This window comes from Pteropus alecto, unplaced genomic scaffold (genome assembly GCF_000325575.1).
Source record: "Pteropus alecto unplaced genomic scaffold, ASM32557v1 scaffold20, whole genome shotgun sequence".
NCBI classification, from domain to species: domain Eukaryota; kingdom Metazoa; phylum Chordata; class Mammalia; order Chiroptera; family Pteropodidae; genus Pteropus; species Pteropus alecto.
In genome coordinates this window covers 6,054,553-6,069,061 of record NW_006436298.1, presented here as the reverse complement: position 1 = coordinate 6,069,061, position 14,509 = coordinate 6,054,553, and the positions used below count along the sequence as shown (strand labels likewise).

At 37.4% G+C, this 14,509-nt stretch overlaps 1 pseudogene; it reads right to left on the bottom strand.

Annotated features, from left to right (window-relative positions):
- Positions 1 to 9,081: 9,081 nt before the first annotated feature.
- Positions 9,082 to 10,302, bottom strand: LOC102883730 (annotated as a pseudogene).
- Positions 10,303 to 14,509: the final 4,207 nt, after the last annotated feature.

The window sequence follows — 14,509 nt, the reverse complement described above, 5'->3', positions numbered from 1 at the left end:
TGAAAGAAAAAAAAATCAGCATTGAGCAGTTTGGTGAAGTTGAGTAATGGGATATAAGATTGGGGAGGTAAGGAAGGATTATCTTAAATGACATAGTAAGGAATCTGGATTTACTCCTCTGGGCAGTGGGGAGCTACTGAAAGTTTTTAAATAAAGAGATGTACTTTGCTGTTGCTTTAAAAAGTCTATTTACTTACTTATTTTAAAAATATTTATTGAATAATTATTATGTACTAGGCTCTGTGTTAGACACTGGGGTTCAGATATAAATAGATATGAACTTTAAGTTCAAGATTCTTATAATCAGTAAGAGGCGGTAGATAGGGAAACAGCTAAGTGCAATCCCTTGTTAGAGGCATTATGATAGATGCATGAATGAAGCAGAATGGAGGCACTAAGGAAAGACTAATTAGTTTTCCCTGGTGAATGTTAAAGCAGAGTCTTAAAACAGTAACATGACTGGATGCTCATCAGATTGTTTATTTCTTCTCAGGTGCATAGCTGAACTCTGCTTTCCAGACTTCCCTCCAGGTGATGAGATAATAGTTCTGACTTCTGGGCAGTAGTATGTAGGAGGAAGTAGACATTCCACTTCCAGGCCTGGCCCCTAAAACCTCTCAGAAGTTATGGGAATTTGAGAAGATAGAATGAGCTGATAAACCCTAGGGGATTGGCTTGCTTTTATGGGATCTACTTAATCACAGAAAGGTGGCTGTGATGGAGACCACAACATTCATGGAATACAAGCCCCATTTTTATTGAGATAAGGAGGCTGAGTCCCAGGTTGATTCAATGACTTGGCTATACTTCTTATCAATGGATTCCCAGAGCTGTGGGCCCACAAAATGTCTGCCTCATCAGGAGGATTATTGGCTTTCCTCTAAACTGCAGGTGGTCAGGAGGCTCAGAACAGAAGTTAATAATCAATTGCAATGATTAATTAATTACAGTGCTTTCAACAACAATCTTATCTTTTAATTGGTTTTGTATTGTACTTTAAATTGTTTCCTTCTTCTTCTCATCTTTCTTTTTCTCCTCCTCCATATCCTCTTTCTCCTTTTTCTTTCCCGAGCCCTATTTCCTTATGTTTTCATATTGCCAACCACACTGCAAGAAGGCAAATTATCCTCCCCTAGGACCAGCTGTCAACAACACTGCAGCTACTATGGGCTTTTCTGTGGCTCTTTCGGAGGCTGAGCAGAGCCTCTAAGAGCAAGCTTCAAGCCCTCCTCTCTAATGAAAGGCACTCTGCCTGCAAGGTACAGAGAAGGGAGCCTTGGCTTTCTCTAGGGGACCAAATGCCTTCGGGGTTTCCAGCCTGCTGCCCCTGCTTGGAGACCCAAGGCAGCTAGTGCTTCTGCCACTTATGCTTCCAGGTGGTCTCCAAAGTGACTGCAGTTGAATTTCTCTATAACTGGAGTTTCTAACCTGGGAGGCCCTAGTTGTGTAGGCTATAGCCTGGCACTGAAACTTCTGGCCAGAAGCTGCTGCTTGCATATGTTCTGTATTCAGGAATGCTACCTCTTAAAATAGTCCTGACTGTCTGTACATGTTGGATGAACCAAACATTTCTTTTTCTTGTTTTTACCACAATATTCATGAATCCGCTTTGGGGTTTTCTTTGTAATCTGAGTGGATTACAAAGAAAAGATCTCAAGTTCAAGAGAATGGAGTTGGGGTGGGGATGGGGAGCAGATAATGGTAGGAATTAGTACTGTGAGGCTTTTTTGCGGGTGGTGGTGGTAAGGTCAGTGAAAGATGAGAAGATAGGAAACGGGGTTGGATAGGCAAAACCTTTAGATGGTAATGAAAATCTGATGCCTAGAAAAAGGGAAGAGAAAGCAATATTGGGTAGGAGGGTCCTCAGTATGCAACTTGGACCTGACCAAGGTTGGCCAATCTAATGAGGGTTTCTGGAGCAAAGATGGCCTGTGAGAGGAGTCCTCCACTGGGTTGTGTGGGAATGGCCAGGTGCTAGTCCTCACTGTGCTCATTGACTGCGAGCTGCCTGGGGAAGTCTGTGGCCTCAAAGTGAGGCTTGCAGATCCTGAAGGTGCTGGCCCTGGAAGGTGTCACCTAAGAGCACTCCTTGAAGCTTAGCTCTTAAAGGGAGGTCTGAGCAGATCATATCTTCATGGGGTGGGGATGGGGACTGGGTAGGTGAACATGTAAAAAGAGAAGTAGAGACGATTTACTTTTTATCAAGAATGGAGTATCATCAGTTTTTTATTTTATAAAAACAAATTACTAAGTATGAAGGTAATGTGATTATTGAATACATTTAAATGCGCTAATCAAGCAACTGAACCACATTAGATTTTAAGGGCCTAGAGACGAGAGTTTGGGATTAGTTTACGTTTCCCCTGGGCCTAGAGCAGGGGTCAGCAAACCATCTCCCATGGACAAAATCTGACCCATAGTCTGTTTTTGTGAATAAAGTGCTATTGGAACACAGCTAGGGTTCTACTGTGTATGGCTATGTTCACATAATAGCAGAGTTGAGTATGGTCTCCAAAGCCTAAAATATTTACTTTCTGGTACTTTACAGAAAAAAGTTACTGATCCCTGGACAAGGACAATACTGCCTTCTGATATCCCCCATGTGTGAGTGGCTCTACTCCCAGCCTGATGACCTTTGCAGACTGAATTAGAAGCCTCTGAAAAGCGCTTCTAGTCTGACGCCTCTCCTCCCATTGTTTTAATGGTGGAGACTGAATAATGGTAGGGCCCTTGGGACTCGATTTGCTGCTTGCTTGAGGCTGAGGCTTTAAGTCACAAAGTAATTGCTTATTGTACTGGCTAACACATTCGACTACTATTTTTCTGCAGATTTAGTTTATCAAATTAGCTACCAGGACTAGTTTAGGTGAGATTTGATGGCTGGGATTGGGGCAGGGATAATGGACAAAGGTCTAGGCTAGATTTGATGCTTTAGAAGAGGGCCCAGGGAGTCTAGGATGGAAACCCATTAAGAGTGAAGAGATAAACTAGAGTAGTCATTACCTGACATTAATAACTTATGATGATGGCAATGCAGTCATTCAGCATATATTTATTGAGCACCTATAAATACTATGTGCCAGGCCCTGCTCTAGATGCTGGAGACAGCAGTGAACAAAACAGACAAAAATCCCTGTCTTTATGCATACATTTCATTGAGTAAAATAGACTATAAGCAAAATAAGTGAAATACCTACATGTGTGTATGTGTGTGTATGCGTGTGTGTGTGTGTGTGTGTGTTGAAAAGTGATAACTGCTAGGAAAAAAAAATAAAGCAGGGAAGTGAAATATGATATTATACGTGTTTTGGAGTTGAAGGGAACATTGATATTTTATATAGTATGCCAGGGAAGGATTCCTGAGATTCTCAGTAAAGAGAAGTTAGAGCTTTTTCATGGGTCTTGTCATCAGCCTGATCAACAAAACACTAAGAAAATTAAAAGAGAGAGAGAGAAAAAGAAAGGGGAGGAACATTACACATGGGCATTCTAAAAGTGTTTCCCAGACAACGTTCCTTATCTAGAATGCTTGACAAATATGTTGTACAAAAAGGAAATGAATAAAAACTAGAATTATGGCTATAATCATTTTTAACCTGTGGCATTTTCAGAAATAAAATGCAAAGTAGCAGACAAAATGTGTGAATGTCAAACTGATTAATTAATTTCAAGCCTATTGAAACGTTGGCTATTGAAGTTGCCTATAGGTTAAAACAAATTGAGGGTCTGCCCTTCTTAAAGGGTTTCAGGTGTGAGTATAGGATTCCTCGCAGTGTTAGAGCTCCACGTGAAAGTCCAGGCTATAAATTTTGCTTGCTTCCCGGCTAAATGGACACTTTTAGTGGAGACAGACTGGCGGGAGCTGAAGCAGTTAGAGCTTTGATTTACCACCGCTCTATCATTCCATCCTACTGAGAGTCTTGAGCAGTGATATCAAGGAATCTTGATTGGCTGCTGTTTAGAGATTGAGACAACACAAATGATGTCTAACCTAAGTCAGTGTGTAGGCAATACTACCGTGACTTAGTGTGGTAAAGTTACATGGCCATTGGGAGATAAAGGAATGGGACGTCTGCTAATAAATCTGTTGAGAGATTAGTCTTCTCTGACTCTCATTTGTTTCCAGGAAGTCCTGTAGGAGTGTCATGGATAAGAAATCACTTGTGAAAATTTGCTATTTGTACTCCACATTTTCACTGAAGGCCAATTTATAACATTTGCTTTGAAAATCCCAGATTCAGAGCATTCCTACTGATCTATTTTTTTTTTCCTGGTGATAAAAATGCTCAAATAAAATTCGGCCAAAAAAACCCCAAAAAACCAAACAACAGCAACAACGATGACAAACCATTTGATTAAAAAAAAAAAAGTCAACTGCAGATGCTGGAGATAAATTTAGTTGGAGACTGAATACTTAAAATATAGTTGAGGTCCTTAAGAGCAGTGTTTTAATTCCAATCCAGGCCTCTGCATTAGAAAGTAATGAATATATTATTAAAATAAATAAGAGATTCTATGGCTGTGAGATTTAAAAAAATATATTATTCAGTCTCGTTAGTTTTTCATCAGCTTTCATTTGGTATGTTTTTATTTACTCTGATGTTGGTAAATCTCTCCTAATGCTGTAATTATAGGAGTAAGGCTGAATATGTTTTGCTTAACATCTGCAGGGAAAATGCAGTGTTTGATTTGTTTCTTTTTTAATTTTCAGTTTGGAAGAGGTTGATTAATCCACTGGTAGTCATCTGTTCCATCTTAAGTTACACCCATTAGATATAGTTATAAATCCAACTGTGGAGTCAACTGAAATTTTAGAGACTAAATGAGGGATTTAAAAATACAGTTTTGCTCCTTAATTAATGATTTTTCTAAATAGTGCACATGAACCACATTTTTAATGTTCTTTGGTGAAAATAAATTTCATTCACTTGTCTGTATCATCAGTTGTAGTCACCTTCTGTCATCTTGGCTTGTGGTACCACATTGAGTCACCATTTTAGCATTCATTTAAAAAGAATCCAAGTAATTGGTTCTGTTAAATCATGTCTGAAGACTTCTTGGTTTAACTGTCTTTTGAAGAGACACTCTCTGGAGAGGACGGTGTGCAGATAAACATGTGCTCACTCACCCTGCCTCTTCTTCTATTGCTATGGTGCAGTTGGAGCATTATATTAACCTCAGAACACCAACCCTGTGAGCCAGTGGAAGCCACACTAAGGGACAGTTATCTTAGGAAGCCCCGAGGGGAATTGATCATTGCCATCTTAAGTTTTCAAAGGCATGTGCCTGATGTACACCATTGGAAAAAATAAAAGCCAGAATTTTAGAACTTCAAAAATTTTCCATTTTGATCTACTTACAAAATGTCAAAAAAAGAAAAAAGCATGAAACTTGATTCATAGCTTTACCACAATTATAAATTGAAAATAATTAGTAGCTGTGGAGAGCTGGAAAGTAAAGTGAAAATAACACTAAAATGTAGAGACTAAGCTGAATGAGCACCTGAGAGAACATCACTATTATTGGGAAGAACTGAAAAGCTATGTTGGCTGCCTCACCATTTTATCTATTCTCATGTCCTAGTGGGGAAACACATTGGAAGATATTTTTATCTCTGTGTATATAATAGGTACAATGAGATTTTAATAATTTCCAGGGAATTTCTAAATTCTGGGAATGGAAATGCAGCAGGTTCCTAATTTTCCACATAATAACCAGGACTTAGAGTCTCAGGCCACCTGGACCCAAACATCTTGGTCAAAAAACTTGCTGGATCTGGCATTCGGATTCAGCTGGTTCTATCAAAGCTCTGGTTTAATAAAGGTAACAAACCCTTCTGGATTAAGTTTATTTTAAACACTTGTTAGCTTTAAATGCCTAGGTAAATTTAATACAACTAGAAATACTACAGGCTACTTTTTAAAATAATTTATTGTGAATGTGATACTATGTGAGGAAAAAAGGTGTTTTACATATAAATATATCTTAACTTGAAATTTGGTGATCTTATCATTTATAAAATGGTAAGATTTATAAAATTGTTAGAGAGAATGAAGTAGAAAAATATATAATTGTGATGACTGTGCTATAAATTAATTTCTTATGTTTAGACTGTTCATTTTTAAATAGATGAAGCTTTAGATAGTGATGTTTTAGCTTTCCTCCATGAGTAGTACTCATCTTATTATGAGTGCTTAGAAACAATCTTGAAGTATAAAATATCTCTTGGAGCATGTTATAACCAAATATGTCATTTTTTCTTGTAGCCTTCTTAAGCTTTTAAATGTTTTCACTTGGTATTAGAAGAAATTCTATTTTGGGAGTAGATGTATTCTGATCTTCCATCTTGCAACTATATGCAGGATACAAATATGGCAAACTAAGTATCAACCCAAAGATCCCCAGAGGGCTCAGGAAAAATGATGTTTAGTTGACTAGATAGAAAGAATAAGTGACATTGAAGAGTTCAGAAAATAGATCCTCAGACCACCCAGCTGATCTCAATGGGTGTTGTTCATGACTATTTTTAAAAAAATGTCTTTGCTTGAATGAACTTGAAGAAATGAAGGGCATGTGACTCAGTCCAAATTCATGTCTTTAACTGAAGGTCATTTCCAGAAGGATAACCAATGCATTTGCTTCAGAGGTCAAAGTATAGCTTCTGAATTTCAGTCCAACCAGGACAGTGTAGCTTGTACATGGCATTCTGCTTCAGACCCAGGCTGTGACTCATAGACCCTTCTGCTGTTAACAGCACTGGCTTTAGGGGTTCTGAGAAATGACAGAAAATAAGTGCAGTGCTGAGCCAGAGTGCCTGATGAAAACTGTGTGCATCTTTACTGTTCCTTGCAACACTAGATTTATTATTGAATTTCTGTTCCCTAAATTGGGCTTGTTGAAAAGGATCTTGAGTAATCCCAGTCTCTTTTATCACTCCCCAAACTGATAAACCTTTTCTATAAACATATTTGGTCTTCTTTCTACTGTCACTTCTAAATTTAACTTACCGTGTGTTTTTGCCTCTAGATCTCACTTTCTGAGTACGATTGTAGAATTTAATCCTTAAATAATTAGATTAAGGGTTTAAATCATCTAAAATGTTTTTTAAAACCATGAGATTAAAGTTTATATTTGTGCCCCTTGTGTTTTGGAGAGAAGGTAAAAAGAAGAAGAGAGATGAAGACATTGAACTCTCCAGTCCAAAGCCATCATGGCAGGAATATGTACAGGTCAAGAACTGGATGTCCTCCAATTGAATAGGACTGAAATACATTGTAACACTGAAGTGGGCTCTTCAGAAAAGCCACCAGCTGCAAATGCCCAACAGTTAGAGAACTGCCTGGATTTGAAGTATTACCTGGACCTTCAGAGAAACTTTAAGAAGCTATTTTTGGTGGACCTGGGGTGAAATGTTAGAGATGATGGGTGGACCATCTCATGATCTGGTGTCCAAATCATAAAAAACTGCAGCTGTTTTTGGTAAACCATGAATTTAATAGCTGTTCAAATTAGACTTCATGGGACTTTTGGATATTAAAAGATAGAAAGATTCAGTAGAAAGAGCATAACACAAAAAGATCTGGTTTCCAACGTCACCCCATCACTTAGTTAACATCTGATGCTGCATAAATCACTTAGCCTTTTTAGGCCTCATTTTCCTTAGAGATTAAAAAAAAAAAAATTACCTATGAATTGGTAGAGCTCTTCTAGCTCTACAATTTTAATTTTTAAAAATATTTTCTTGAGTTCTTTTGCATATTACTATCCAAATGAAAAAATGCAGAGCACACTTCAGTGTTCAGTGGGTGAGAAAAAGATCCTGTCCTTAACCCCTACTCCTCCTGCCTTTACTACTTCTAACAAAACTCACAGCTTCCAAAGCTCCTGCTAATGCTTCTGTATTTTCTCATCAGGCAAATCTCTGGGTAAATGATAGTAGATGACTATTTTTCTCAGTTGAAAATAAAAAAGGCCATTAGATAATTAAAATAAAAATTAGAAGTTTGGGTAAATAAATTAACTACTAGCTAGTATTATTTTTGAAGACAATTCCCTTCAAATGTATATTATTCTTTTTTAAAAATCATATAAATAACATATAACTATTAATTATTTAAGAATTCAAACATTACAGACTACCTCTCTTCTTCATTTCCCAATCTAATTTCCATACTCCAGAGCCAATCACTGATAATGATATCACATGTGTATCTCTCAAACCATGTTTAATTAATTTACATGCATATGTCTATAAAAATGTATATGTAAATTTTGCGACACATTGACAAATGTTAGATTACGCACAATCCTTGAAAAGCTCAAGATGTATAACCTTGAAAGAATCATAGCCATCATCTTTCCAATACCTCTTATTTTATAGGAAACTAAGGCTTAATGATATGTCTGAGGTCAGCTTTCTCTTCCAGTAAGATAAGATTGATGAAAATTAATAAATTTTCTTATCTTGGTTTTTTAAAGATGTGTGAAAAGATCACTTTAACTGGGTGGTTTAAATAGATCTGCTGAGATTACAATGGTGAACAATGATTCCTTGACCTAAAATTATCATTTATTTCAAAACACATAAAATTCAAAACACATAAATTTAATCACCATAACTTACTTTTCTAAAAGTCTCTATGATGTTTCAACAGGTTGAGTCTTTATGCTGGGGTGGCTGTTGTTTATTAGGAGCAATAGGTATCAAAAATCCAGTCTACTCTATCACTAGATGCCAAACCTGGATTGGTTTGCTTAACCTCTTACTCCCATAGCACCTTGAGCATATCTTTGCCATTTCAATTTTCATACCACAAGACAAACTGCACCAGATCTGGTGTTTGCATCTACTATGATCTGCTGTGTTCCAGCACCTAGAACAGTGTCTGGTGCATAGCAGGTGCTCAATAGTTCATTGTTCAATTATATTTGTTTTACTGAATCCTCTATTATATTGAAAACTCTTTGGTTGTATGGACTATAACATGCTTATCTTCTTTTTAAAGTTCTTAGTTTATTAATCTACTCACTCACTGCAGATAAAGTCACTGATGAATCTTTACTCCTTCTGTTGTCTAATTTCTACCTTGCTTTTTTGCCATTGCCAACATTGGCTTTGGCTGTCTCCCTAACTTTCTTCATTCTGTCCTGTGTTCTTTTCGCTATTTTCTTGAGGTATTTTTTTCTTCTCATACAGGCCATATCTTGCAAATCTATACTTGGGTTCATTTTTCTTTGCATAACCCAAGGAATCATAAATCATGCCAAAGCCAGTTGTCCTGCCACCACCAAAATGGGTTCTGAATCCAAATACAAAGATGATATCTGGTGTGGTCTTGTACATTTTGGTTAATTTTTTACAAATTTCTGTCTTGGGTACTGTTGCCTTCCCAGGATGAAAGACATTGATGACCATTTTTTTTTTCTGTTGAAGTAGTCTATTGGTCATGAACTTTCTGGTCTGGATAGTTATTGTGCCATTCACAATGGCAGCTGACCCTCAAGCAAGGAAAAGAGCAACGTATTCATCTTTGTAGTTCTATTACAACTGCTATTAGAACATGACTGGTACTCAAAAATACTTGCTAAATATTATACATAAAACATAAGTGAATAAAGGAGTAACTAAATGAATGAACAACATAAGTGTAAGCTATTAAGACCAGAAATGGATATCATTGTTCACCAAGTGAATTCATCTGGGCCTCAGTTAAAAATCTGAACTGGTAGCCTTTTTGATTCATTATTAGGGCCTGGCTCTTACTTTTCCCTCAGCTACCTTGGCCTGCTATCTTTTCCTTTGCAAAGAAAATCCTGGATCATTCAAATATAATAAGAAATACATAACTTTTAAGAGATTCTCTTAAAGGACCTGTTCTTTACTTCGGTGATGTTTTATTTCTAAGGTTTCCAGTCTGTTCTACGTACAACATACCAAAGGCTTGTGTTTCATATCAGGCAAGATATGATCATTTTCATTCCCACATTCTTTAGATTTCTTCTGCAATTTACAGCTTGTTTGCGTCTATGTTTGTGTGCAGATTATCATTTAATTTATAAAGTTACTACCAAAGAATTTTCTCCTGGATGAGAATAAGAGAGAACTAAGGAAGTACATTAATAGCCTTATCAGGAAAATGGGAAATCCTTGTACCAAGAATTCATATCAGCCTGAAATAATTCTTGTTTCTTATCTGCTCCACAACTTACTCTCAAGAAGTTACTACTTGAGGAGTGTCCAAAATTTTCACCACCAAGCAAAGACTGCTTTGGGGTTATTTCCCTTTGCTGTTGCATCTCCATGTACACAGATTCTATTTATCCACATATTTAACTGGATTTATTGAGAAATAATGCTTGCTACACATGTTTTATTTACAAAAGACATGTACGATTACCACTCTGTTCTAATCAGCACACGCTAACTAAATTAGGCTAATGATAACCAAAAGAAAAGAAATGGACATTTTAGTTATCGCAACAAATGGATGACATCTGAAATATTGAAAATAGTTTATGTGTCTATTGCCACCTTGATGAACTTCTGTGGACCTTAGAAGTAGCTATTTATAGAATTCCCATAAGTTTTAAGATCCTGAATGAGGATCAGAAAGACTAAACAAAGACCATGAAAAAGAAACCATGGATAGTTACTGAATGGTTGTGGGAGTCATAATTCTTTAATATATATGCATCTCATTCCTCTCTTCTTCTAAGATTTTGTCTTTTCTGGGTTAATGCTTTGAGGTTTATTTGCTACATAATCAATGTGAGATAACAAAGATACATTTGTCATTACATTGTCAAAGAAAATTACTCACCAACCATATTTATAATAGGAAGTAAAACAAGTAGGTTTAAAACACCATTTAGATTAGCTGTGGTGAATTTATTTGTCTACTGCCTGGGTCTGATTCAACTTTTTCTCTTCTGATTTATTGTTGTAAAATATATTTGCATATATATGTTTTTGTTATACATTCAATGCAACACAGATTAGAATTATATTTGGTTCTAAAGAGTGGAGGTAGAGTTAGCTTAAGTGACTGAAGATAATACTGCATTTTGTCATTTGTTTGTTGTTAGACTAATTTAGAAAATGTGTTGGTGATTAGTTTTATTTGGTGTGTCTTAGAATTCTGTCACTATATTGAACATAATATTTAAAGGGCCTGGTGCTACATAAATACTGTCTCTAGTTTGTGGGCATAACATTAATTATGCTCTAGAATGGTTAATCTTACTGGGAAGTCCTGAAAAATCTCTGAAACCTCAGTTTAACCAGGGATGCAATTCTACCTTCTCATTCTTTTTCCCTTCCCTACATACCCATCCCCTATTTTGTTTCCTACGTACTTGTTAAATAGTTGTTAAGAAGTTTAGTTTCTTCTCTTTTTTGGTTCTGTCTTTGGGGTAAAATTAAAATTCAGACGGGTGGAAGCAAATGGAGATGTAAATAATGTAGATTAACAGAGAAAAAAGAACTACCAGAGTAATTGGTCCATAAAAAACTGAGGTATTTGTATAGTTTGCACATGTATGTGTTTGGTAGCCGTGAGAGAACGTGGTTAGATCCAATTAAGACTAACTTACTGAGGAGGGAAGATGGGGTGGGTGGGATGAGACAAGAGGAAGGGTGGGATAGAATTCAAAGTGGGTATCCCACTGGCCAGCAGACAGAAGTATGATTTTTCTAACAGGACTATGCATGAGCACACGTCTCATGTGACTGACACATTCCTTCAAACAATAACTGACCTTCACGGGCTCAACTCAAGGGCTGCACATTTTGGATAAACTCAGAAAGGAATGAACTCAGAAAGGATGAACTCAGTCAAGGTCCTATGGAAGAGCATTAGAGCAACACTGGTCTTGATTTCATCTTGGTTTTAGGATAATCATCACCCTATAAAATCTTATCATCACAGGCTCAAAAGAATGCTCAGAATAATAATCATGTCATTAGGATAATGCTTAAAACTCTCTTTAAAGTGCTTTGTCATCTATTATTTGCTTTAATATTTCCAATCCCCCCAGGGCATTAAAGTTAGGCACTGTTATCCTCATTTAATGGATGAAAGAACCAAGGCCCAGAGCAGTAGTCACTTGCTCAAGGCCACAGATGCCAGCAATCCAGTATTCAGAGAGACTCTGAATGTTCTCTAATTTCTGTTAGAAAATACTATTGTGTGCAGAAGTCCTATCATTCATTTTTTTATTTTTATAAATACCAGGGAGATTATTTAGAGGCTAGCACTTAAGTTGACCAACTCTCTGGTCGGCTTCTTTCCTCCTTTCACAGGCCAGTGGTGGGTGGCTGCTGGAGGATTTCTTCCTCACCCCCCTTCATTCCACCCCAAGAATAGATTTCCTGTTTCGATAAGAGGAGCCTGGCTCCAAGGAGTGGAGTTGCTGAAAAGAGAGTTATGTGTCAGTCTGCTGGAGCCACGTGGAACAGTCTCAGTCATAGGTCCTCATGCAGTTGCTGGCACTTTCCAAAGAGTTCTCTGTGGCAAATAACTCCAAATGCTTTACAAAGGGAATAGCTTGCAGATGTGGGTACGATAACCTGCAAAGTATGACTTAAACATAGTAATTGTCTCTAGCCTGCTCTTAACTGTGGCGACAGAGTTTCTACTATGTCATTAGGGAAGGAATTTCCAAGTCTTCAAACACAGTAAGGGACACTTCTGACATCGACTGTTTTTAATGAAGTTAATTGGCTTCTGGCCAAAAAGATGGAGTTAAAGTATGTGAGAATCAAAAAGAACTAAGATACATAAAAGTTGAAGAGTGTTCGAATGTTAAAAAATTTTTTCTTGCTATCACTATTAAGCTTAGAAATAATCACTTTAACTCTTTGTCCTTAACCTATTGTCTTTTCGTTTTGATTTTCTGTTATCTTCCTTAGTAAAATAACTAAAATTTAAAAGTGAATGATTTTGCTTTGCAGATTTTCTTCACCAGCCCACCTCCCTGGCCTTGCCCAGCAGAGCCAAGTAGAAAATGATCTTTGAACTTTAGGTGGGGGTCTCCAACCCTGGGGGCCATGGACCAGTCTGTGGCCTATTAGGAACCGGGCTGTACAGCAGGTAGTGAGTGGTGGGCTAGCGAAGTTTCATCTGTATTTGCAGCTTCTCCCCAGTGCTAGCATCACTGTCTCAGCTTCACCTCAGATCATCAGACATTAGATTCTCATATGAGCACTGGCCCCTGGTGCTAAAGATGTTGGGGACCGCTGATAGGGATGGTCGAAATTTAGAGGTTATCCAGTCCAATCTCTCACCCAAAAAGGAAATTGGCACCACTTGACAGGTGGTCCTCCAGATTCCATTCCCTCCAAGGCCTCATATTTGGACAACTATTACCATTAGAATGTGCTTTTCTACCCTGAATTTTTATTACTTATAGGTTCTAGTTTTACTCTCTGAAATTAGATGAGACTAGTTTAGTTTGTTTCATATCACAAACCCTCAAATATTTCTCTGGAAAAAATCATACCTCTCTTACAGTCAGAATAATTAATGTAGACTGGGTCATGGCTGCCTGGAGGACTATGAGGTGGGCAGATACTATAGGAAAGAAATCACAATTGATTAACAATCTGGCATGGATTTTTAGTGGTGGCACAGGTGGTGCACATTTTTAGACTTTGTCCTTAAATGTAATGTAATACCTGAGCATCCTTGGATCCTTCAGTTGTTATATACCATGGCTAGATACTTTACTATCCTGGCTGATTTTCTCTGAATAATATTCCTCTTGAAAAATAGCTCCCAAAGGTGGTCTGACTAGTTCAGAAAACAATAGGACTAATGATATCTATTAAAACATATTCATCAATGAACTCGACAATTGCATCTCTTTGTGTCACTTATATAGAGCATGTAGCCTTCTATCAACTCTAGGTCATTTTCATATAGCAGTCAACAATGCAGTATAATTTGAGGAGTACCGCAAGGCCCTACAGTCTCAGTCTATGTGGTCTGACATCTCTTCATCATAGTTACTGTTTTGGCTTAGACAACTGTGGTTAAAAGAATGAGTTGAGTGTAGGCTGCTCCTATTAGGATACTAGAAGTCATTAACACATTGGTGCAGAATGGCTTTTTCATTGCTTCAATGAATGTTCATTGATGGCCTGCTTTGCGGTAGGCATTGTTTTAGACACTGGGGATAATGCAATGAACAAAAAAACCCAAACTTCCTGTCCTAATGGAGCTTGCACAATAATGTGGGAAGACAGACAATATAACAAAAAAATAATACAAATAAATGCTGTTGAGGAAAAAAAAAAATTGAACAGAGGAGAGGAATGGAAAGAGGTAGAAGAGGAGATGGTTGTGTTTTAAAATAAAGTGGTTAGAGAGGGCCTCACTTAGAAGATGAAATTTGAATAAGTCCTGAAGGAGATAAGGGAAGATGGAGGTCCAGGGGAAAAGCATCGAGGCAGCGGAACAGCATGTGCTAAGTTTGTGGGAGCATGCTTGGCATACCTGAAACAGCAGGA